Below are 23,325 nucleotides of genomic sequence, written 5' to 3' on the forward strand. Positions count from 1 at the left end.
CTTATCCCACAACAATTTGTCTTCAAACTTGGAAAATTGGTAGATCTCTGGGTTGGAAACTATGACCTTGATGCTGTTGCTGACAGTGTGAGGGTTGAAAGTTCCTTTAGACATGATGACATGTAATCATTTGGAATTCCTTTATGGAGGACATTTGACCTGTTGAAAAAATTAATTTCTTTCATGCGCTCTCCTGGATCATTGATACAGGCATTTCTTTATCATGTCCTACATCTTGAGACGAAGTAATTTTTCCTTGATTGTGTCCGAGCTCTTTGATCATTGGTTATACGTATGCAGTGGTGACTTCAACGGGGTTGTTTGTACCACATCTTCCATCTGTATTAGCAGACTTTCATGCTTAATCGGCCCATAAATTGGTGTCAATGTGCATTTAGTATTTAATTTGTTGGTTAGGTTGGATGCTTCAGTGATTGCTGCAATTATAAAATTGTAGAAATTACAATCACGAGGGAAACTGATGTAGTTGTGAACTGACAAGTCTCTAGATTCAGCATCCATCTGAGAAAGGATGCTGTTGAGGTAGTAGATGTGTTGGTGTTACTTTTCCAAAATTCTTTAGGTTCAGGAAAGGATCCTTTACACTGGAGAGTAGCAAATAAAACCGTTCTATTCAATAAGGAAGAGAAGAAGTAAACAGGAAACTATGGGCTAGTTAGTTTAATGCCTGTCATGGGGATGGTAATAAAATTGATCATTAATGGGACTATAACTTCACACATGGAAAAATCCAAGGTAATCCAAAAGAGTCAGCATGGTTTTGTCAAAGGGAAGTCATATATAATCAATTTATTGTAGTTCTTTGAAGGTATAACATGTGCTGTGCACAAAGGGGATTCTTCAGCATACTGTACTTGGATCACTGAAACCTTACAATGCAGAAGGAGGCCATTTGGTCTGCACTGTCCCTTTGGATAGCATTTCATCCAGTTCCAAACCCACCCTATCCCCGCATTTACCATGGAGAACCCACTTAGCCTGCACATGCCTGGACACTATGTGCAATTTACATTGGATAATCCGCCTAATCTGCACATACTGTGGGAAGAAACTCAAGCACCAGACACAAATCCACACAGACACAGGGAGGACATGCAAACTCCATACAGAAAATCATCTATGACTGGAATCAAACCTATGAGGCTTCAGTGCTAATCACTGAGTTGCTGCACCACTGTTTCCAGAAAGCACCTGGTAAGATGCCACATCAAATGTTATGGAAGGTAGAAGTTCATGGTGTTGGTGGCAATATATTAACATAGATTGAAAATTGACTAATTCAAAACAGAATATTAGTAGAAATGGATCTCAGTCTGACTGGTAGGATGAAATAAGAGAAGTTCTGGAGAAATCTACGTTGGAGCTTCAATATTTTACAATTTATTTCAATGGCTTAGGTGGGGAAAAGAAGGCATGGTAGCTCAATTTCCAGATGACACCAAAGTAGGTAGAAAAGCACGTTGTGTAGAAGAAGTAAGGAAGTTGCACATGTGTATAGAAAGATCAAGTAAGTTAACAAAATCTTACAGGTGGGTTTAATATAGGAATTGTTCGCTTTGGCAGGAAGAATTAAAAGAAAAGACAGTATTGCTAAACCCCGCCCCCGCCACAACAGCCCCAAGAGGATCCCCCACGTTCTCACACACCACCCCACCAACCTCCGGATACGACGCATCATCCTCCGACACTTCCGCCATCTACAATCCGACCCCACCACCCAAGACATTTTTCCATCCCCACCGCTGCCTGCTTTCCGGAGAGACCACTCTCTCTGTGACTCCCTTGTTCGCTCCACACTGCCCTCCAACCCCACCACACCCGGCACCTTCCCCTGCAACCGCAGGAAATGCTACACTTGCCCCCACACCTCCTCCCTCACCCCTATCCCAGGCCCCAAGATGACATTCCACAAAGCAGAGGGTCACCTGCACATCTGCCAATGTGTTATACTGCATCCACTGTACCCGGTGTGGCTTCCTCTACATTGGGGAAACCAAGCGGAGGCTTGGGGACCGCTTTGCAGAACACCTCCGCTCAGTTCGCAACAAACAACTGCACCTCCCAGTCGCAAACCATTTCCACTCCCCCTCCCATTCTTTAGATGACATGTCCATCATGGGCCTCCTGCAGTGCCACAATGATGCCACCCGAAGGTTGCAGGAGCAGCAACTCATATTCTGCCTGGGAACCCTGCAGCCTAATGGTATCAATGTGGACTTTACCAGTTTCAAAATCTCCCCTTCCCCCACCGCATCCCTAAACCAGCCCAGTTCGTCCCCTCCCCCCACTGCACCACACAACCAGCCCAGCTCTTCCCCTCCACCCACTGCATCCCAAAACCAGTCCAACCTGTCTCTGCCTCCCTAACCTGTTCTTCCTCTCACCCATCCCCTCCTCCCACCCCAAGCCGCACCCCCATCTGCCTACTAACCTCATCCCACCTCCTTGACCCGTCCGTCTTCCCTGGACTGACCTATCCCCTCCCTACCTCCCCACCTATACTCTCTCCACCTATCTTCTTTTCTCTCCATCTTCAGTCCGCCTCCCCCTCTCTCCCTATTTATTCCAGAACCCTCACCCCATCCCCCTCTCTGATGAAGGGTCTAGGCCCGAAACGTCAGCTTTTGTGCTCCTGAGATGCTGCTTGGCCTGCTGTGTTCATCCAGCCTCACATTTTATTATATTATATTGCTTAAACAGAGAATGGCCACAAAATCCTGAACTGTAGAGATATTTAGGTGTTCTGGAGCACAAGTTAAAAATTGTGAGCATGCATGTATGTAATCAAAAAGACAAATGTGCTGATGCTATTGTTTATTACAAGGGGAATTGAATCTAAATATATGCAAATTTTGTTTCAGTTGTATAAGGCATTGGTGAGACCACAGCTTGAAAACTGTGTAGAGTTTTGGACTCTTTAAGGGAGGATTTAAGTGGAGGTGGTACAGCCGAGCTTTACTAAGTTGATACCTGGAACAAGAGGATTGTTTGTTGAGGAGTCTTGCCTTCTTTCCACGAAAGTTCAGAAGGGTGAGAGATGACTTGTCTGAAGTGTATAACATCCTAAATGATTAAAAATGTGAGCATTGTTCCAAGAGAAAATGTATCTGGAGAATTGTGAACAGAAAATAAAGAAATAGCAGCTGAATTGAATAAATATTTTTCATCTGTCTTCACCATAACTGATAGAAATAACATTACAGAAACAGCAATAAATCAGAAAATGGAAGAGAGGGAAGACACAGGAAAATTAAAATTGCCAGACAAGTGATACTGAAGTAATTGCTGGAGCTGCGGGCTGGAGTGTCTGAGTCCTGATGGGCTTCATGTTAGGGTCTAAATGAGGTGGACAGTGTGATTGCTGATGCACTGGCTTTAAATTTCAAAAACTCCCTTGGTTCTGGGAATGTCCCAGTAGATTGGAAGCCAAAAATATAATGTGTCTCTTCAAAATGGCATTGTTACGGGAAGCAGGCCTGTTAGTTCACAATCTGTCATAGGGTAAAAGTTAAAATTTTTTAAGTTATAGCAGAGCACTCAGGTAAGAAATCATATTTAACCAGTTTATTGGAGTTCTTTGATAAAATGACATGTGCTGTTGACACAGGGTAACCCCTGGATATACTACACTTGGATTTCAAGATTTGATTTGATTTGATTTGACTTATTTGTTGACATATGTGCCTAAGTACAGTGAAAAGCTTTGTGTGTGATCAGTACAGGCAGATCATCGTAAGCAAGGGCAGACAGATCATTGGTTGAAAAAAATCGTAGACAGAGGCATATAGGGTGCGCAGGGTGCATGCTAAGCAAGAATAACGTTAGCAAGATTGGCATGATTTGAAGTTAGAGAATCCATTTATCAGTATAATAATGGCAGGGAAGAAGCTGTTTCTGGACTTGCTAGTGTGTGTGTTCAAGCTTCTGTATCCTCTGCCTGATGGAAGAGGTTGTAAGAGAGCATTAGCACCTTCTACAAAACACCACATCAGAGATTATTGTGGAATAAAAATGCTTAATTGTACGGCTCATTGGCATGGATAGAAGTTTGGCTGGCCATCAGGAAATGGAGAATAGGCATAAATGGGCCTTTGTCAGATTGGCTAAATATATCAAGATGCCTGTCATAGGGATCAGTGGTGGGACCTTAATTGTGTACTGTTTATATAAATGGCTTGGATGAAGAGTATGGCTATCAACTTTGCTGTACACATGAGAATAGGTAAGAATATAAGTTGTAAAATGACGTTAGTTAGTAAAAATAAATCATTTATGTAAGTGAATAAATATCTGGCTAATGGAGTATCAGGTGGGGAAAAGTGAAGTTGTTCATTGTCAGGAGGAATAAAAATTAAGCATATTATTTGATGGTGAAAGATTTCTGAGCTTTGAAATGCAGATCTAGGGTGTTGTAGTGCATGAACTACAAAAAATAGTTGGCAATTATAGAAAATAGTTAGGATTATTGTCATTTATTGTAAAGGAATTTGAACAAGAGAGATTATGCTTCAGTTCCCCAGGGCACAGGTGAGACCACATCTGAAATACAGTATTGGTCACTTTATTTAAGGAAGAAACATAATAACCTAAGAACAGGATTAGGCCATTCAACCCCTTGAGCCTGTTCCTCCAATCTATCCCATGATTCCATGTTCATGACTGATCTGTGGCCTAAATCTATATATTTGCTTTGGCCCATCTCCCTTAATGCCTTTGCTTCACAAAAAGCATTATCGTTCTCAGATTTAAAATGAACAATTGATCTAGCATCAACAGCTGCTTGTGGAAGAGAGTTCCAAATACCTACCACTTTTTGTCCAAACATCTCTCCTGAACAGCAGGTAGCTTCTTCCTGGAGCTATCTATCCTGAACTTAAAAGTATTCAGCTCCAAGTAACCTCTGCAGGGTTGTGTCCAAAAATGTCTGATCTCAGATTAACTTTAACTCTTTACATTGAGGTAATCTAGTGTTACTCCGTAGTTAAAGTAAAAGAAAGGACTTTGGATACAAGAGATCTGAAACAAGCAAACTCAGAAATTGCTGGAGAAAATTAGCAGGTCTAGTAGCATATGTGAAGACAAAACAGAGTTAACATTTATATCCATATAAAACACACACAGAGGTTAGTATATTATTTTAAACTGAGCATCAGTCAGGGCAAGGAAATGTTTATTATTTTTGCTCATTCATAGGATGAGGGCCTAGCTGGCTAGGCAGCATTTATTGTCCACCCCTGACTGCCCAGAGGGCAGTTCAGTCAACCACATTGCTGTGGGTCTGGATTCACATGTAGGCCAGACCAGGTAAGGATGGCAGTTTCTATCCCTAAAGGACATTGGTGAACCAGGTGCGTTTTTTTTCCTGACAATCGACAATGGATTCATTGTCATCACAAGGTTCTTAATTCCAGATATTTATTGAATTCAAATTCCACCATCTGCCATGGAACCTGGGTCCCAAGAACATTATCTGTGTCTTTGGATGAACAGTCATTGCATTGGAAATTGAACTACAAGAGGCATGTTTGTCAATATTTGATATTTATTTGTTTTTACAGGTTGGAGAGCATTTCTAGAAAAGAAATCCAGTAAATACATAAAATATAAAGGCAATTTTGTTTGCAACTGGAAAAAGCCAAATTTGTGTGCTATATATGTGATCAGCACTGTAAAAAATATTGTAGAGCATATGAAATGAAGCATGTGCAATTCATCGCACAGTCAGAGAATTTAGAAGAAAATTATGTCGTTGATATTACAGATGCTGTTTACTCTAATACTAATACACTTCCCTTTTAAATTTTATCATGGTCATCAAACTGATAATTTTACTCCTAAATTACCAGCGATGTAGCAAGGTGAGACTTACAGATTACCCTAAAGTCATTTTAACACATACTTTTGAAATATCTCTATTTAACAAAGGCTTTAATTTGTTTATTTCGCCTGGAATAATACTTGTATTAAATAGTGTTTGGATCAAATTCATACAAATACATTATGGCATGTCAGTTTTTCACAAAGTGTCGGCATTGGTTCAGGTTTATTTGCAATCTTAGGTCTGAGTATGAAAGATGTGTAAATTCAAGCTCCATCCCACTTTAGGTGTTAATGTCTTGTGTTTAATTATGCCGCTGTTATACAGGAAATCTATTCTGTGTGTCAGCAGAGGATGTTGGAATCCTGGGGTAAATTAATTCAAGAGGTTTTAGTATTTTCTGATATAACTTTTAAGTAGAAACTATAATTTTGATTTTAGGTAATAGCGTCAAACGAGAGACATGGGTTGAAAACCCACAGATGGCAGATGGTGAGATTTGAACTCAATAAATAGCCTGAATTAAAAGCCAGCCTATCTTGCCATCCCCACTTGTTCTGACCTACATGTGAGTCCAAACCGCAACAATGTAGTCGACTCTTACTTGCCCATCAAAATTGCTGAGCAAGTCACTCAGTTGTAGCAAATTGCTACCAAGTCTAAACAAAGGACTGAACCAGATGAACAAACCAGCACTGATGCAGTTTCTGATCATGATGATAGCAGAGTCCTGTCAGCCCTGCAGAGCTCTCTTTACCACCGTCTGAGGGATTGTGTGAAAATTGAGCTCTCCCATAGTCAATGAATAATATGACTTCATTATAAACAGAGAATATTACAGTAAGGTCCCAACCACCATCATTACAATTCATGGATATATTCTATTCCACCAGCAGAACAGACCCCACTAGAGGTGGCAGCACACTGGCACAGATTTGGGAAGGAGTTGCCCTTTGAGTCCTCAACGTTGATTCTGGGCCCCACAAAGTTTCATGGCATTGAGTCAGCCCTGGGCAAGGAAACTTCCTGCTGATTACCATCTAGTGCCTCCTCATCATCTGATGAATCTGTACACATCCATGTTGAACAACACTTGGAGAAAGCACTGAGGGAGACATGGACACACAAAGTACTTTAGTTGGGAGACTTCAATATCCATCACCAAGACCAGCTCAGGAAAACCACTATTGACTGAGCAGTTCCAGTCCTGAAGGACATAGCTGCTAGATTGGGTTTATGAGAGGTTGCGAGGGAACCAACTAGAAGTGAAATCAACTTGACTTCGTCATCAGGCAGATACATCTGTCCAGGAGTGTATTGGTAGGAGTGACCACCTCACAGTGCTTGTTGAGACAAAGTCCTATATTCAAATTGAGGACATGCTCCAATTTATTATGCAGCACTACCAACATTCAAAATGGGACAGACTTCAACCAGATCTATCAACTAAAAACTGGGCATCTGTGAAGCACTGTGGGTCACTAGCAGCAGCTGAATTGTATTCAACCACAAACTATAAGATTGTGGCCCAGCATATCCCTCACTCTACCACTACCATCAAGTCAGGGAATCAACCCTGGTTCAATGACAAGTGCAAGGAACATATGCTAGGAGCACCATCAGGCAAGCCTATAGAGAAGCTACAACACAGAACAACCTGAATGCCAACTGTGGAAGCAACAAGCAATAGACATGGCTCAGTAATCCCACAAACGATGGATCAAATCTAAGATTTGCAGGCCTGCCACCTCCAGTCACGAATTATGGGATCAATTAATCAAATAAAACTACGTGGGACTCCACATTATTCCCATCCTCAGTGGTGGTGGAGACCAGTACTTCTGTGCAAAATACAAAGCTGAAGTACTTGCATTCATCTTCAGTCAGAAGTGCCAAGTGGAAGATTTATCTTGACGCCTTCGTGAAAATCCCAGCATCACAGATGCCTGTCTTCCGCTCATTTTATTCACTCCACATGAAATCAAGAAACCGCTGGAGAGACTGGATGGTGCAAAGGCTACATCCCTGACTATCATTATTGCTGGAATGTTAAGTCTTCAGTACCAGACTAGCTGTTCACCTATCTAAGCTGTTGCAGTGCACAGCATTTGGTGACGCAAGTAAGGTGACAGTGACTGCCCTCGACATCAAGTCCCCATTTAACTGAGGCATTAAGGAGTCCTAGCAAAACTAGACCAAAATGGAATTGGGGAAAACTCTCCACCAGTCGGAGTCATCCCTAGCATAAAGGAAGATGGTTGTGATTGTTGGAGGCCAGACATCGCAGCTTGTGGAAATCACTGGAGTATTGTCTAGGCCTAACCACATTCAGCTGCTTCATCAATGACCTCCCGTCTATCATAAATTCAAAAGAGTGGATATTCACTAATTTCACAATGTTTAACAGCATCTGTGATTCTTCAGATACTGAAGCAATCAATGTCCAAATGCAGCAAGACTTGGACAATATCCAGACTTGGGCTGATATATGGCAAGCTACTTTTGTACCACTCATGCACCAAGCAACAGCAAACTCCATCAAAGACAATCTAACCATTCCCTCTTGATGTTCAATGGCACCATCTCTGAATCCCTCACTACCAACCTCCCAGGTATTACCATTGACCCGAAACTGAACCAGGCAGATACATACTTTGACTACGAGAGCTGGCTGAGGCTTGGAATTCTGCAGGATGTAATTTGCTTCTGTCTCCCCAGTGCTTCTCCACCATGTACAAGACACCAGTAATGAGTGTCATGGATTGCTTCCCACTTTCTGCGGTGGATGTAACTCCACAAACACTCTAGAAGGTGGACACCATTCAGGACAAAGCAGCCCACTTGGTTAGTCCCTCATCCACCAATATTAGCATCCACTTCATTAATAAGGGGATCAAGGGTTAATGGAAGATGGCAGGAGACATATGAGACATGATCGAATGACAGAGCAGACTCAATGGGCTGAATGTCCTGCTACCCGTTGTCTAATGGTCACTCTCTCCACTATCACTGCACAATGGGAGCTATGTGTACTTTTGACGAGATGCACAGCAGCAACTCACAAGAGCTGCTTCATCAGTACCTTACGAACCTCTACCATGTAGGACGACAACAGTACCAGTTGCATGGAAACGCCATTGCTATTAAATTTGCCTCCATGCTTTGACTTGCAACTATATTACTATTTCTTCACTGTCACTCCATCAAAATCCTGGAAATCCCTTCCTAACATCACTGTGTGGGTTCCTACAACCCAAGGATGCAGCGGTTCATGAAGGCAGCTTGCTACCACCTTCGCCAGACCAATTAGGGATGGGTAATAAATGTTGACCTCACCAGTGATACCCACATTCCCTAAAATCATTAAACAATCCTATCTGCAGCCTCTCTGGTAAAGTGCAATGGAAATGAAAATTGAGAAACGTTGAAGTCAGGCTGCCAATTTGTTATAACACTTCATGGGTGTCAAGTTTTGAACTGCTGTAACTAAACAATTTGTCATTGTACTCAGCTAAGGATATTTCCTGGATGCTTGAGAAAATGAGTAAGTGATTTAAATAATTATGAAAAAGCTGATGAAAGTGGAAAGACGGGTGATAAACCAGAGGATACAATAAAACCAGTTGGCTTTTGACAATCTATGGCTAAATAATATGGCAATGTCTCAACACAAATGCACTAGCTAAAGTGCTCAGGCAGGAAATGCTAGTGAGCTAAGTTATCCTTTGTTCTATATGGTAATAATTCTAAAAAAGTAGTTTTAATATTGTACTCAATCAACACATTCTACAGATGTCACACACAATCTATGGGTAGAGATGAGGATGTCTACTCCAGCTTTCCAAGGGACCAGATGTATTTCTACCAGCTTCCTGAGATCCTAGTAAGTATGCCTGACCAAATGTAATTGAGCTTACTGCTATCATGCAATAAACCTCCTTGCTATCTAGGAACAGTGCTTCTTCAGGCAAATATTCTACAGTAGTATAATCTCTGCAACTTATCATTGGCTGTGCCGAAGATAAAGGAGGCAATGGACTAGCTCAAATAACTTTAATCTAATGCTATTTACTATTAGAGGTGGTGAAAGGTACTGTTTAATATATCTTCCCTTTCAGTTGGATGTAGGGCGCTACGTAAAATCAGCTGTAAAGTCATCCAGAATTCTAGCTTCTCTTTACTCCTCAAAGAGCACTTAAAATAGACAATATGGTAATTTATTAGCATCGTAGCCTATCACTAGCACAAAGTGGCTCTAGTCTATTCTGTACTACGTTAATGATATTTTAAACTGCACTTCCTCGCCTGTACAACATTTTAGAATCTCATGGCATGCACTATATGAGTGTTAGCCCTTCCTCTCTTCACTCACTCACTCAGTGATTTTGTGTGGTTTATGATTGGACGTCAGGTAATATAAATGTTAAAATAGTTCAAAAATTGACAAGAGACATTGAACAATTTGCATTTAGGCATTGTTTATTCCTACGTCAAAAGTAAATGGTAAACTCAAAATGGTTCCTTAAAGAGGAATTAAGGTGAAAGAGTTAAAGATTCATCACATACTCTCATGCATATTTTTGTCACAGTAATCTCAATATTTCTATGAAAGGATATTGAACATTTAGAGAATGACTACAGTGATTCACTAGGAACATGCTGCATATGAAGGAATACAAGCATAAAGGAAGGATCAGAAAATTAAGGCTTACATGTGGATTATTGGAAGATGTAGCAGAACTATTAAAATCTTGACATGATGACGAAATGGTGTTGCTAAAGATAGAATAGGCAGAAATATGTAGGTGGTGTCGTTTCCTGCCTACAGTGATCTGCTGGGTGACCTTCTCCCCACCCCTCTCAGATGACTCTACTCAGAGCAATGCAGCAGAGGATGATAGAAATGAGAGGACTGGAATGAGGTGATGATTGAAGTGGCATGCAACTGGGGTCTCACAGTTAGGCTTTTAGAGATAGCTGTATTTTTATCTGGTTTTTATATTCTTATTTACCAGAACTGTTAACACTACCCTAGCCTTTTGTTCCTGACATCTTTGTCACTTAATTTCTCCTGTCCTCTACTCAGCTAGACTCTTTGTTCTGTACTAGTTGAGAAAGCTACGAAGGTTTTCTCCACTACTATCTACCGCAAGTCTACCTTCACTGATCAATAATTGTTGGGATTTGTATAAGGTTCATTTTATCAGTAAATCTCTAAATAAAGTCCTAACTATTTTCTTACCTTGCATACTTGATGCAGAAATCATTGCATCAAAGGTATCCTGCAGGGCTCGGGTTATCCTGATAAGATCGTTGTTCACTGCGTATCTCTCAAACTCTCAAAATGGATCTTTGTGCCTGAAAAATGGTGGGACTGTCCCAAATTACTACAAAAAAGGCAAAATACCTTTAAAATTTGGACAACAAACTACATAACCCTTTCACCCTACTACAATGCAATGACTGTGTGATTAGTAAGTTGCAGAGTGCCACCGTTAGGCTAAATCAACATTCTTCCAGTCACACTGTTAACCACGTCATGCATAAATTTCTGCGCCACTGGGAGTCTAGGTGTATAGACAGTCTGATATTTTTTGTTCATTTTCTTGTTTGTGATGCGTCGAGCACAAATCATACTCAACTACCACTTCACAACTTCTGCACAATCCAAAACAAAGTATCTGCTGTAGTTATGATTGTGGGCTTGGGCAGTATTTGTTCAACAATGAGGTTATAGACCGGCTTGCTGAGCCAATGGGTTTGGTTGCAAATGTCTCATCACCCTGTTAGGTAACATTGTTGGTGCGCCTCCGGTGAAGTGTTGGTGTTCTGTCGCATTTCTTATTTATATGCCTTGGTTTGCTGGGGTGGTTGGTATTACTTCCGGTTCTGTTTCTCAGTGGTTTGTACACTGGGTCTAATTCAGTGTGTTTGTTGGTGGAGTTCCAGTTAGAATACCAGGCCTCCAGGAATTCCCTGGCATGCCTCAGTGTGGCTCGTGTGATAATGGATATGTTGTCTGAGTCAAATTCATGTCCCTTATTGTCAGCATGCAGAGGGGTAAGTGAGAATTGGTCGTGTCTCTCGGTGGCTAGTTGGTGCTTGTGTAGCTGTATTGTCAATTTTCTTCTGGTTTGGCCTGTGTTTCTCACAGTCCTTGCACAGTATTTTGTGTATTACGCTGGTTTTGTTCATTTTTGGTATGGGATCCTTTACGTTTGTCAGCAGCTGTCGCAGGGTAGTTGTTGGTCTGTGGGCTATTCTGATTCCTAGGGGTGTGAGTAGTCTTGTGGTCATTTCTGAAATGTCCTTGATGTACAGTAGAATGAGTAGTGCGTTAGGTCATATTGTCCCTTCCTGTTGTGGTCTGTCTCCGGAGTAACAGCAGATTGTGCTTTTTGGATATCCATTCTCTTTGAAGACTCCATGCAGGCGCTCCTGTTTTGTTTTGCGGAATTCTGGGTTGCCACAATGTGCTTTGGCTCCTTTAAATAATGTCCTGATGCAGCTTGTTTGTGAACGTTGGGGTGGTTGGTAGTGGAAATGAGTATCTGGTCTGTATGTGTAGTTATACATATGCTTGTCTGGAGTTTCCCATTGTTTTTGCATTCTACCATTATGTTCAGGAATGTTAGTTGGTTGTTGTTCTTGTCTTCCTTTTTGAATTTTATCCTAGTCAGGATTTTCTGTATGTGTTGGTGAGTCTCTTCTTGTTTTGTGTGTTTAATTTACATATTGGTCCCAAAGTTTGGTTGTGTAGTAGGGAATGCTGTCCATTCTAACCTTTGGATTACTGCTTCTGCAATCAATCCTGTCATCAATGGTGTTCCATTGATTTGTTTGTATATGCTCTCATTGAGGGTGAAGTAGGGTGTGAGGAACAGATCTAATAGTTTCGTAGTGGTGTCGTTATTGATGTTGTTGGTGAGCTGGGTTGCCTGCCTTCTTGATTAGACCAGTAGTGTGAAAATGGTCTCTTTGGCTAGGTCAATGTTTATGAATGTAAATATTCCTATAACATTGAAGGATATCATCATCTCGTCCTCTTCCATCCTGGTGTCCTTGATGATGTTGAGCAATTTTTGGGATGAATAGATAGAATGGGTAGTGTTGTCCATTAAGCATTTCAATTTCTGTTGTCGTTCTTTTGTCAAGTCTATGTGTTTGTATTCCTGATATTGAGACAAAGTATCTGAGGGGTACCCTGGGTTTGTGTACCTTGGGGGTGGGGCCCATAGAAATGGGGTGCGTTGGATTCCTCTGGCTTTATTTTTTGGTGGTCTGTCTTGCTGATGTCTCCTAAATTGTGTAATTTCTTCAGGTTTCCTAACTGTGGTGTCGGGTCTATCGCCATCTGTTGGTAGGTGTTGATATTTTTCTTGATGTATTGGCTTCTATTGAGGATTACTGTCATGCTCCCTTTGTCTGCTGGTAAGATTACAATGTTCCAGTCTGTCTTGAATCTTTCCAGGGCTTTCCTCTGTTCTGTGTTGAATGTGTTCCACTTCCCCTTTTGCTCAGCATTGGGACTATCGTCTATCTGATGGTCTGTTGTAATTCTTCCGTGAGTCTTTTGTTCTTTACTGTCGATTCCAGCGCAACTAGGAAGTCAGTCTTTTTGGTTTCTCTGCAGTTATAATTCAGTCCGCGCACTAGGGCTGTCTTCTCAGTATCTATAAGTGGTCGGACCGAGATGTTGTTAATCGATGAATCTGTGTTGTCTGTGTCATTGATGTCGGTGATTTTGGACAGCTTTTCTTGTAGGCAATTCTTTTCTTTGTTCTGGTCTTTTGTTGTTGTATGCTGATGACTTGTTCCATTGTGGATGCCCATTCCTGGTCAGTTATGTTGGAGTATGGAGTTTTTTGATGCCCAATTTCCTTCTCATATTTGTGGAGGCTGTTGTGGGCATCATTGATCATAACCCTTATCATTTCTGTGGCCATTCTGTTCAGCTGTTCTCCATGCCTGTGATTGTTGATAGGTGGTTGATACTTTGAACTTTGTGGTAGTACCTGCTTTCTGAGACATTTGTGCAGGAAGTATAGCTGTTTGTGGGTCACACTCAGTTGGATGGCATTTGTTTCCCATCCCTGGGCCAATGTGAGGGTGTTGCGCCTGTAGGTGTTTAAAGTTTTCGAGCAGATTTGTAGCTTGGGTTGCGGATGAGGTTGTAGAATTGCTCGCTGAGCCGGTGTGTTTGGTTGCAGACGTTTCATCACCCTGCTAGGTAATATGGTCAGCGTGCCTCCGGTGAAGGAGTGGTGTTCTCTCCCACTCTTTGTTTATATGCCTCGGTTTGTCGGGGTGGTTAGTATTACTGGTGGTTCTGTTTCTCAGTGGCTTGTACAGAGGGTCTAATTCAATGTGCTTGTTGATGGAGTTCTGGTTGAAATAACAGGCCTCCAGGAATTCCCTGGTGTGTCTCTGTTTGGCTTGTGCGGTTATGGATGTGTTGTCCCAGTCGAATCCATGCCCCTCGTTGTCGGTGTGTAGTGAGATAAGTGTGAATTGGTTGTGTCTCTTGGACAACGAGGGACATAGATTCGACTGGGACAACACATCGGTCATCACACAAGTCAAACAGAGACACCAGGGAATTCCTGGAGGCCTGTTATTCTAACTGGAACTCCATCAACAAACACATTGAGTTAGACCCTGTGTACAAACCACTGAGAAACAGAACCAGAAGTAATAGCAATCACTCCAGCAAACCGAGGCATATAAATAACAAACGGGACAGAACACTGACGTTTCACCAGAGTTGTACTGATAATGTTACCTTGCAGGCTGATGAAACATTTGCAACCAAGCCCACTTGTTTGGCAAGCAAGTCTATAACCTCATCCACAACCCCAGCTACAAATCTTCTCAAAAACTTGTTCAACAATCCTGATTATGCTAATAGTTGCAATAATAATATTAGATAGTCAATTATGCCTATAACACATTCAATTGTGCCTACTAAAAATGCTATTCATCCTCTCACACAGACCAACCAATGAAAACAATGACTAATTGCTCCTATATAAGCAATTATATTGCTCATTAGATTGTGTGCTCTCTGTGTGCTATTGCTCACTATTAGGTGGATTTGCAGACACCATCCTTATTCTGCCAGTAATCCTTGGTTCCTATAAGGCCTGCAATACACCACAATCTCTTGCAGCACACTTACCCGTGCTACTGAACCCAACTCCTACCATGGCTTATTCTCAGAGACCCACTTTGTTGCATGCAAGACCTTCTCTCACTTGTTCTTCTTATACCCTCACCCAGCTTACCTTCCTATCCCCAACCTCCCATAAGACTAAAATTGAATAACCTCCACACTGCCTCTTCACTTCCTTGGAAAACCTCAACATCTTCCCTCTTCATGTGCCAGTTTAACAGCCATTTTCAACCTACTCATTCATCCCCTTTATGTCATAATATGAGAAACCATCCCATAACTGGACTAAGAGATGCCACATGGGCGTGGGGGGTGAGTGTATGTGTCCTCATCCTCTTTGAGGAAAAGATTCTTTCTTTGGCAGGGTAAGACAGGGACGTGTTCCTCTGGGGATGCAGAAGTATCCATGTTCCAGTCCCAAGTGACCACTTGATATCACTACAACAGCATGTTAATCAAGTGTCAAACACCATGACCAACCAGTGGCTGTAACACCTTCTGCCGATTATGTCTTACAGGTGCACTCCTCTCTGGGTGAAGAAATTTCTCCATATCTCAAGCCCGAATGGTTTACCCCTTATCCTTAGACCGTGATCTCTGGTTCTGGACTCCCCCATCATTGGAAACACCCTTCCTGCACCCACCTGTCTAATCCTATCCGGATTATGTCAGTTTCTATGAGATCAACCCTTATTCTTCTGAACTCCAGACTGGACGGGAAACATTAACTCTTATTTCTCTTCACAGATTCTGTCAGACCTGCTGAGCTTTTCCAGCAATCTCTATTTTTGTTCCAGAGAAAATAATCCTAACTGATTCAACCAGATAGATGGGTGAACGCCAGGAGGGGCGGACGGGCAATGCAATAATCCCCTGAGACTATTCCCTCACAAACAAGTTTACAATTTTGGAAATGTTGGGGACAGTGCCAAATGAAAGCAACAGCAGCAACCAGATCAGTGGCACCATGATTGGCTCTGTTCGCTAGCAGGGGAGGTCCAAAAGATTAAGTTAGATGGGATCTGTGATTAGTTGGCAAGTTGGATGCAAAGTTGGCTTGGTCATGGAAAACAGACGGTAATTGTAGAGGGATGTTTTTCTGACTGGAGGTCTGTGGTCAGTGGTGTTTCACAGGATCAGTGTTCGGACCTCTGTCCATAATATATATAAACAATGTAGATGAAAATATCAATGGTCTGATGAGTAACTTTGTAGGTAACACAACACAAAATTTGGTGGCGTTGTAGATAGTCAGAACGTTGTCAAAGGATAAAGCAAGATGTAGATCAGTTGGAACGTTGGATGGAGAAGTGGCAGATGGAGTTTAATCTGGACAAGTGTAATGTAATGCATTTTGGGAGGCAAGTGCAAGAAGAAAGTACACAGTAAATGGCTGGACCCTTGGAAGCATTGATTAAAAAGAGAGATTCTGGAGTGTAAGTCCATAGCTCCTTGAACATGGCAACACAAGAGGATATGGTGGTTAAGAAGGTGTATGGCATGCTTGTCTTCATCAGTTGAGGCATTGAGTATAAAAGTTGGCAAGTCAAGTCGCAGTTATAAATCTTTAGTTTGGCCTAATTCAGTGTTTTCTGTGCAGTTCTGATTGCGACACTATGGGAAGGATGTGGAGGCTTTGGAAAGGTTGCAAGAGAGGTTTACCAGGATGTTGCGTGAACTGGAGTATTTCAGCTATAAGGAGATGTTGGATAAAATTGGATTGTTTTTGCCAGAGCATTGGAGGCCGTGGGATGACCCAATAGAAATATATAACATAATGAGAGGCATAGATAGTGTGCATAATCAGAGTCTTTTTCTTGCATGGAAATGTAAAATACTAGTGGACATAGACTAAATGTGAGAAGGGGAAAGTTTAAAGAAGATGAGCGAGCCAGAGGGTGATAGGTGCCTGGAATGTGTTAATAGGGGAAGTGGTGGAAGCAGATATGATAACAACATTTAAGGCAGGCACATGAACAGGCAGAGAATAGAGGCACATGGACAACTTGCAGGCAGATGGGATTAGTTTAGAATGGCACCATGGTCAGAGCAGACACAATGGGCTGAAGGGCCGGTTCCTATGCTGTGCTGTCCTTCTGTACCATGTTCAATATTATTAACCTCTCCTTATACATCATCCCAGGAATCAGTCTGGTAAACCCTCGCTGTACTCCATAGCAAGGACTTCCATGCTCAGAAAAAGAGACCAGAACTGCACACAATATTCCAGGTGTGGTCTCAAAGAGGTCCTGTATAATTGGATCAAGACATCCCTGCTCCTGTGCTTGAGAACTCTGCTGTGAAGGCCAAAGAACTATTTACCTTCTTGACCGCCTGCCGCACATACATGCTTCTTTTCAGCGGCTCGCACAGGAGCACACCCAGATCTTGCTGAATGCCCCCTCTATCAAATTATAGCCATTTAGATAATGATCTATCTTCTTCGTTTGGCTACCAAAGTGGATAATCTCACTTTACACTGCAAAGACAACAAAATGTGAGGCTGGATGAACACAGCAGGCCAAGCAGCATCTCAGGAGCACAAAAGCTGACGTTTCGGTAGGAGCCAGTGAATGTGGTTTTGGAACTTTGTCAAACGCCCTCTAAAAGTCCAAGTAAACCACATTCACTGGCTCCTATTCATCAAGTCTACTCATTATGTCCTTGAAGAATTCCAGTAGATTTGTAAAGTTTGATTTTCCTTTTGTAAATTCATGCTGACTCTGATTGATTCTGCTACTGTTTCCAAGTGCTCTCCTTTTAAATCTTTTGGGAGCCTAATGTTTTTTCTGTGACTGAAGTCTGTTTGGCCGATCTACGATTTCTGGTTTTCTCTCTACTTCCCTTTTTAAAATAGAGGCATTACAGTAACCAAAAACCAAAGATCTGCAGATGTTGGAAGTAGAAACAAAATCAGAAATTGCTGGAAAAACTCAGCAAGTCTATCAGCACCTGTGGAAAGAAAGCAGAGTTAACAGACCCTTCTTCAGAACTGATAGCTGGGAAAAGGTTGGCATTTATGCCAGAGAATGGGTGGTGGGGTGGGGAAGGAGTAAACAGTAAGTGGAGATGGAACGAAAAGAGAGAAAAAGCAAGTTGGACAGACAAAGGAGTTGGTAAAGATCAGCCTGAGAGAATGAATAGCTGCTAATGGGGACAGTTAATGACTGATAGTTAGTGTGTGGTAGCAGCCCATGTAATAACAAGGTCTGGTGAGTGGGGGTTGGGGTAAGGACATGTAAAAAGCTGCTGAGGCCCAAACATTATTGACCTCAATCTGGAGTTGTGGAAGTTACAGGGTTCCCAAGCAGAAAATGAGGTGTTATTCTTCCTGAAGATTCTTCCTCTCAGCTACATTAACTAACCTCCAATTTGTAGGAATGTTCCAGAGTCTATAGAATCTTGAAACACGGCCACCAATTAATCCACTATTTCTACATTCAGTTCCTTAAATACTTTGCGATGTAAATTGTCGGGTCCACGGGATTTATCGATGTTAATCCTGTTAATTTGTTCAAAACCATTTCCCACTCATACTGATTTCTTTCAGCTCCTTGCTCTCACTAAACCCTGTGTTGCTCAATATTTCTGGTGCGTTATTTATGTCCACAGAAAGAAAGAGTGTATTTTGTTGGTCAGCCATTTCTTTGTTCCCCATGATAAATTCTGCTGTTTCTGTTTGTAAGCCTACATTTGTCTTCACCAATCTTCTTCTCTTCACATACCTACAGAAGCTTTTACAGTCAGTTTTTAAGTTCCCCACAAGCTTATTCTCCTACTCTATTTTCCCTTTCTTAATCAACCACTTTGTCCTCCTTTGTTGAATGCTAAACACTCTCTAATTCTCAGGTCTGCTATATATTTTTTTCTGGTCAAATAGTATGCCTCTTCCTTCATTCCAATAATTGAATTTCTTTTGTAAGCCATTTGATTGTAACACTCACGCTCCAATTTTACTCAATGAGCTGAATGTTCCTCTGGATTGAGATGCTAGAGAATTAGAGTGGGTCGTCCATTTGCCTCTACAAAGCTGTTGTAAATTCACACTATCGCCATATCACCTCAGCAGATATCCATAGCAGCCGAAGGCCTGGACACGTGCAACAACCTGTTGTTTGAAGTTATTAAGTTGCAAGACTGAGGTTTTCTCGAGCGAGCTGAAATTAGGTGTCATCACAGTAGAACATGAAGAATGACTGGGATAGAATTATGATTTGAAGTAATACGTGCTTCTTGAGTTTTGCTTCCTCCTCTGTATTTTATTTTGTTGTAGATGGATACAATTGAGCTTATGAAATGACTGATTAAAAACTTTCTGATGTTTACCAAAGTCTTATCTGGATTTGACCACTGTAACATTGGAAGTAACTACACCTTTTTGTAATTAGAGTTATTTAATGTCCCTTATTTCAGTTAGCAGTAATGACTTATCAGAGCCTCGATTCTTCTTGTGCACGCTTCGCTGAACTTAACAACTCCATTAAACCCATTAGAATCTGACATTTCTGATGCATTATCGAGCTTGTTTCAGGTTTCATATGGTGACTCCATTATCTATGTTAACATGCGGCTAACTTTGATCATAAATCTTTTGTATCTTTACTTTCACTGGAATCACTTTGTCTCTGTGTACTTGAGATATGTACTTGAACTCCATTATTTTAACAGCCAAAAAGCACAAAATTCATGTCAACTGGATTCAGTCAGTTCAATTAGATGCTGAAAACCTGCAGTGGTGTGCTCTGAATGATCAAGAAGCGTAATTGTTATGCTTTTTTCTCACAGCAGTGTGGCCAAGCTCTGTGGCTCCATCATGATCCACCTGGTGTTGCTGCGAAACACACTCACTAGGGAAACTATGGGAGAAAAACCAATCGTTTCTTAACAGTACCACTGAGAGTTTTTCTGTTTCTGTGGTTAGTCTCAGTAAGGAATCGAACTTCTAAATCATCAGTATAAAGAAAGGAGTACAGCTGTTGCAGGCAATGGTTATTGGATCTTTCTAATGAAGGCCTCATGTGTTTAATCAGTACAGAAGAATGATGATGTATTACAGGAGCGTTACTTCACATTTACCCATTAAAACAGTGACGGTGCAAGGTTCAGCTTTGCCTTGAGCACTGCATTTCCCACATGTGAATTTGATCCTCTTGTTTTCAATTAGATTAATGCTGGCGGCAAGTAAAATGTAGAATGGTGTTACGTGACTGCAGGAAAATTGCAAAAGGCCTTTGCTGTTTTAAAAGTCCATAAAAAGTTATGATGTGCCTTTGGTCAGAAACAGCTCTGCTCAACAATAACCAATTATTTTGCATCCGTAAAATCTGGAAGCAATTGAACTGAAAAAAAAATCACCTCACATTTGAAGGAAGTCGGTTAAGGCATCGATCTTCAAATCAATTTCTGGAAAAATCGGATCATGCCCCTGAGACCCAGCACGTAAACAGGATATCCGCCACACTTCTGATTAAATTACGATGAAATATCAGCTCAGTGTCTGAGGAAGCTGAGGGGCTGTGTTTCACAAGTGTGAAATTGATGAAACAGGCTGCCCCTGTCAGAAGCATAAATTGGCAGATATAATTTATCTCACAATGCCTCATTTTGATGTCATGAAGAAAGGGTCAATTGCTAATTAAACTAAATTTATATTTCTAGGAATGCCTGGTGAATGTGATAAAATCATAGAACAATAGAACAAATAAGGTGTTGATTATTGGAATGAGCTATCTATCTGGTTCCTTTTCTAACATAAGAATTTTTTTTCAGATGCCTATTCGCTGTCCTTTTAAACACTCAGAATGGTGCAGTTTCCTCAACCTTTTATGTGCAGCTATTCCTCTGTGTAAAACTACCAAATGCTAAATACTAAGAAAGAATACTTGACAGAAGTATGTTTACGTCATTCATTTAAATGTTAAAGTAGAAGGAAACATGACAAGATCCCGGTTGCTGTTAGATTAAAGGAAGGGAAAAAACCTAATAAAATTATAATCAATAAATGAGCCCTGTTCAGCAAGTGTAACATATTAAAGCTCTCACTCACTCAAAAGCATTGATGTATACCAAGTCACAATCACCAGGATTGGACATGCTCCTGGCATCTGCAAGGCTGAATTGGGGGAATCAATCTCAGTAGTAGTTAAAACTATTCTGAACACCTAGGCATTGTTTAACAAAGTGTTTTTTTTCCCTGTGATAATGGGATCTGCAGATGCTGGAGAATCCAAGATAACAAAGTGTGAAGCTGGATGAACACAGCAGGCCAAGCAGCATCCCAGGAGCACAAAAGCTGACGTTTCGGGCCTAGACCCTTTATCAGAGAGGGGGATCGGGAGAGGGTCCTCAGTTGACATGTCCATCATGGGCCTCCTGCAGTGCCACAATGATGCCACCCGAAGGTTGCAGGAACAGCAACTCATATTCCGCTTGGGAACCCTGCAGCCCAATGGTATCAATGTGGACTTCACAAGCTTCAAAATCTCCCCTTCCCCAACTGCATCCCTAAACCAGCCCAGTTCGTCCCCTCCCCCCACTGCACCACGCAACCAGCCCAGCTTGTCTCCGCTCCCTAACCCGTTCTTCCTCTCACCCATCCCTTCCTCCCACCTCAAGCCACACCTCCATTTCCTACTTACTACCTTATCCCACCTCCTTGACCTGTCCGTCTTCCCCGAACTGACCTATCCCCTCCCTACCTCCCCACCTATACTCTCCTCTCCACCTATCTTCTTTTCTCTCCATCTTCAGTCCGCCTCCCCCTCTCTCCCTATTTATTTCAGAAACCTCTCCCCATCCCCCTCTCTGATGAAGGGTCTAGGCCCGAAACATCAGCTTTTGTGTTCCTGAGATGCTGCTTGGCCTGCTGTGTTCATCCAGCTCCACACTTTGTAATCTTGCTTTTTTTCCCTTCTCGTTTCCAATGAAGCTATTGAAGCTTTCAATAGAAGTATTAGAATGTGTTGCCTTTCTTTAATGGAGGTGTGAAGCTTTTTGATAAGTGTCATTAGACTCCGCAGTCCTCAGCTTGCATGAGTTCCCATCAGGCCTTTGAAGAGAATACCAGTTGGATAGAGGCACAGAAAATAGGGACAGGGTAGGCCCTACAGCTCTTCAAGCCTGCTCCACTATTCAATATGTTTATGGCTGATCATTCAACACAGTGTCCTGTTCCCACTTTCTCCTCTTTTGATCCCTTTAGCCCTAACTCACTCTAACTCCTTCCTGAAAACATTCAATGATTTGGCCTCAACCACTTTCTGTGGCAGAGAATTCCACAGGCTCATGAGTCTCTGGGTGAAGGGATTTCTCACTGTTATCCTAAATGGTCCGTTATATAACTTTAAATCGTGACACCTATTCTGGATTTCCTATTCATTAAGCACACTTTTTCTGTGTTTACCTCGTCCAGTCATTTTAGAATCGTAACAGTTTCATTGAGATACCCCCTCATTCTTTTAAACTCCAGTGAATATGGTCCTAATTGGTCCAGTCTCTGTTCTAATGTGAGTTCTGGCATCTGGGAATCTGTCTGATGAACTTTCATTGACCTCCATCCAAAGCCAGAACTTCCTTTCTCAACTAAAGCGATCAAGATGGTACACAATACTCCAGGTGTGGTCTCAAATGGCCCTGTACAACTGCAGCAAGACATCCCCGCTCCTGTGCATGAATCCTCTTGCTATGAAGGCCAATAGACCATTTGCCTTCTTCACTACCTGCTGCACTTGGACACTTACTGTTTGTGACTGACTGGTGCACAGGGTTAGCCACGTCCTGTTTCACCTTCGCCTTTCCAACCTATTACCATTCAGATACTCATCTACTTTCCTATTTTTGTAACCAAAATGGATGGCCTCACTTAAATTGTCCAAATCACGTTGAAACATCTCTCTATCCTCCACACAACCACTTTCTGTGGCAGAGAATTCCACAGGCTCATGAGTCTCTGGGTGAAGGGATTTCTCACTGTTATCCTAAATGGTCCGTTATATAACTTTAAATCGTGACACCTATTCTGGATTTCCTATTCATTAAGCACACCTTTTCTGTGTTTACCTCGTCCAGTCATTTTAGAATCGTAACAGTTTCATTGAGATACCCCCTCATTCTTTTAAACTCCAGTGAATATGGTCCTAATTGGTCCAGTCTCTGTTCTAATGTGAGTTCTGGCATCTGGGAATCTGTCTGATGAACTTTCATTGACCTCCATCCAAAGCCAGAACTTCCTTTCTCAACTAAAGCGATCAAGATGGTACACAATACTCCAGGTGTGGTCTCAAATGGCCCTGTACAACTGCAGCAAGACATCCCC

The sequence above is a fragment of the Stegostoma tigrinum genome, chromosome 1 (assembly GCF_030684315.1).
Source record: "Stegostoma tigrinum isolate sSteTig4 chromosome 1, sSteTig4.hap1, whole genome shotgun sequence".
Classification (NCBI taxonomy): domain Eukaryota; kingdom Metazoa; phylum Chordata; class Chondrichthyes; order Orectolobiformes; family Stegostomatidae; genus Stegostoma; species Stegostoma tigrinum.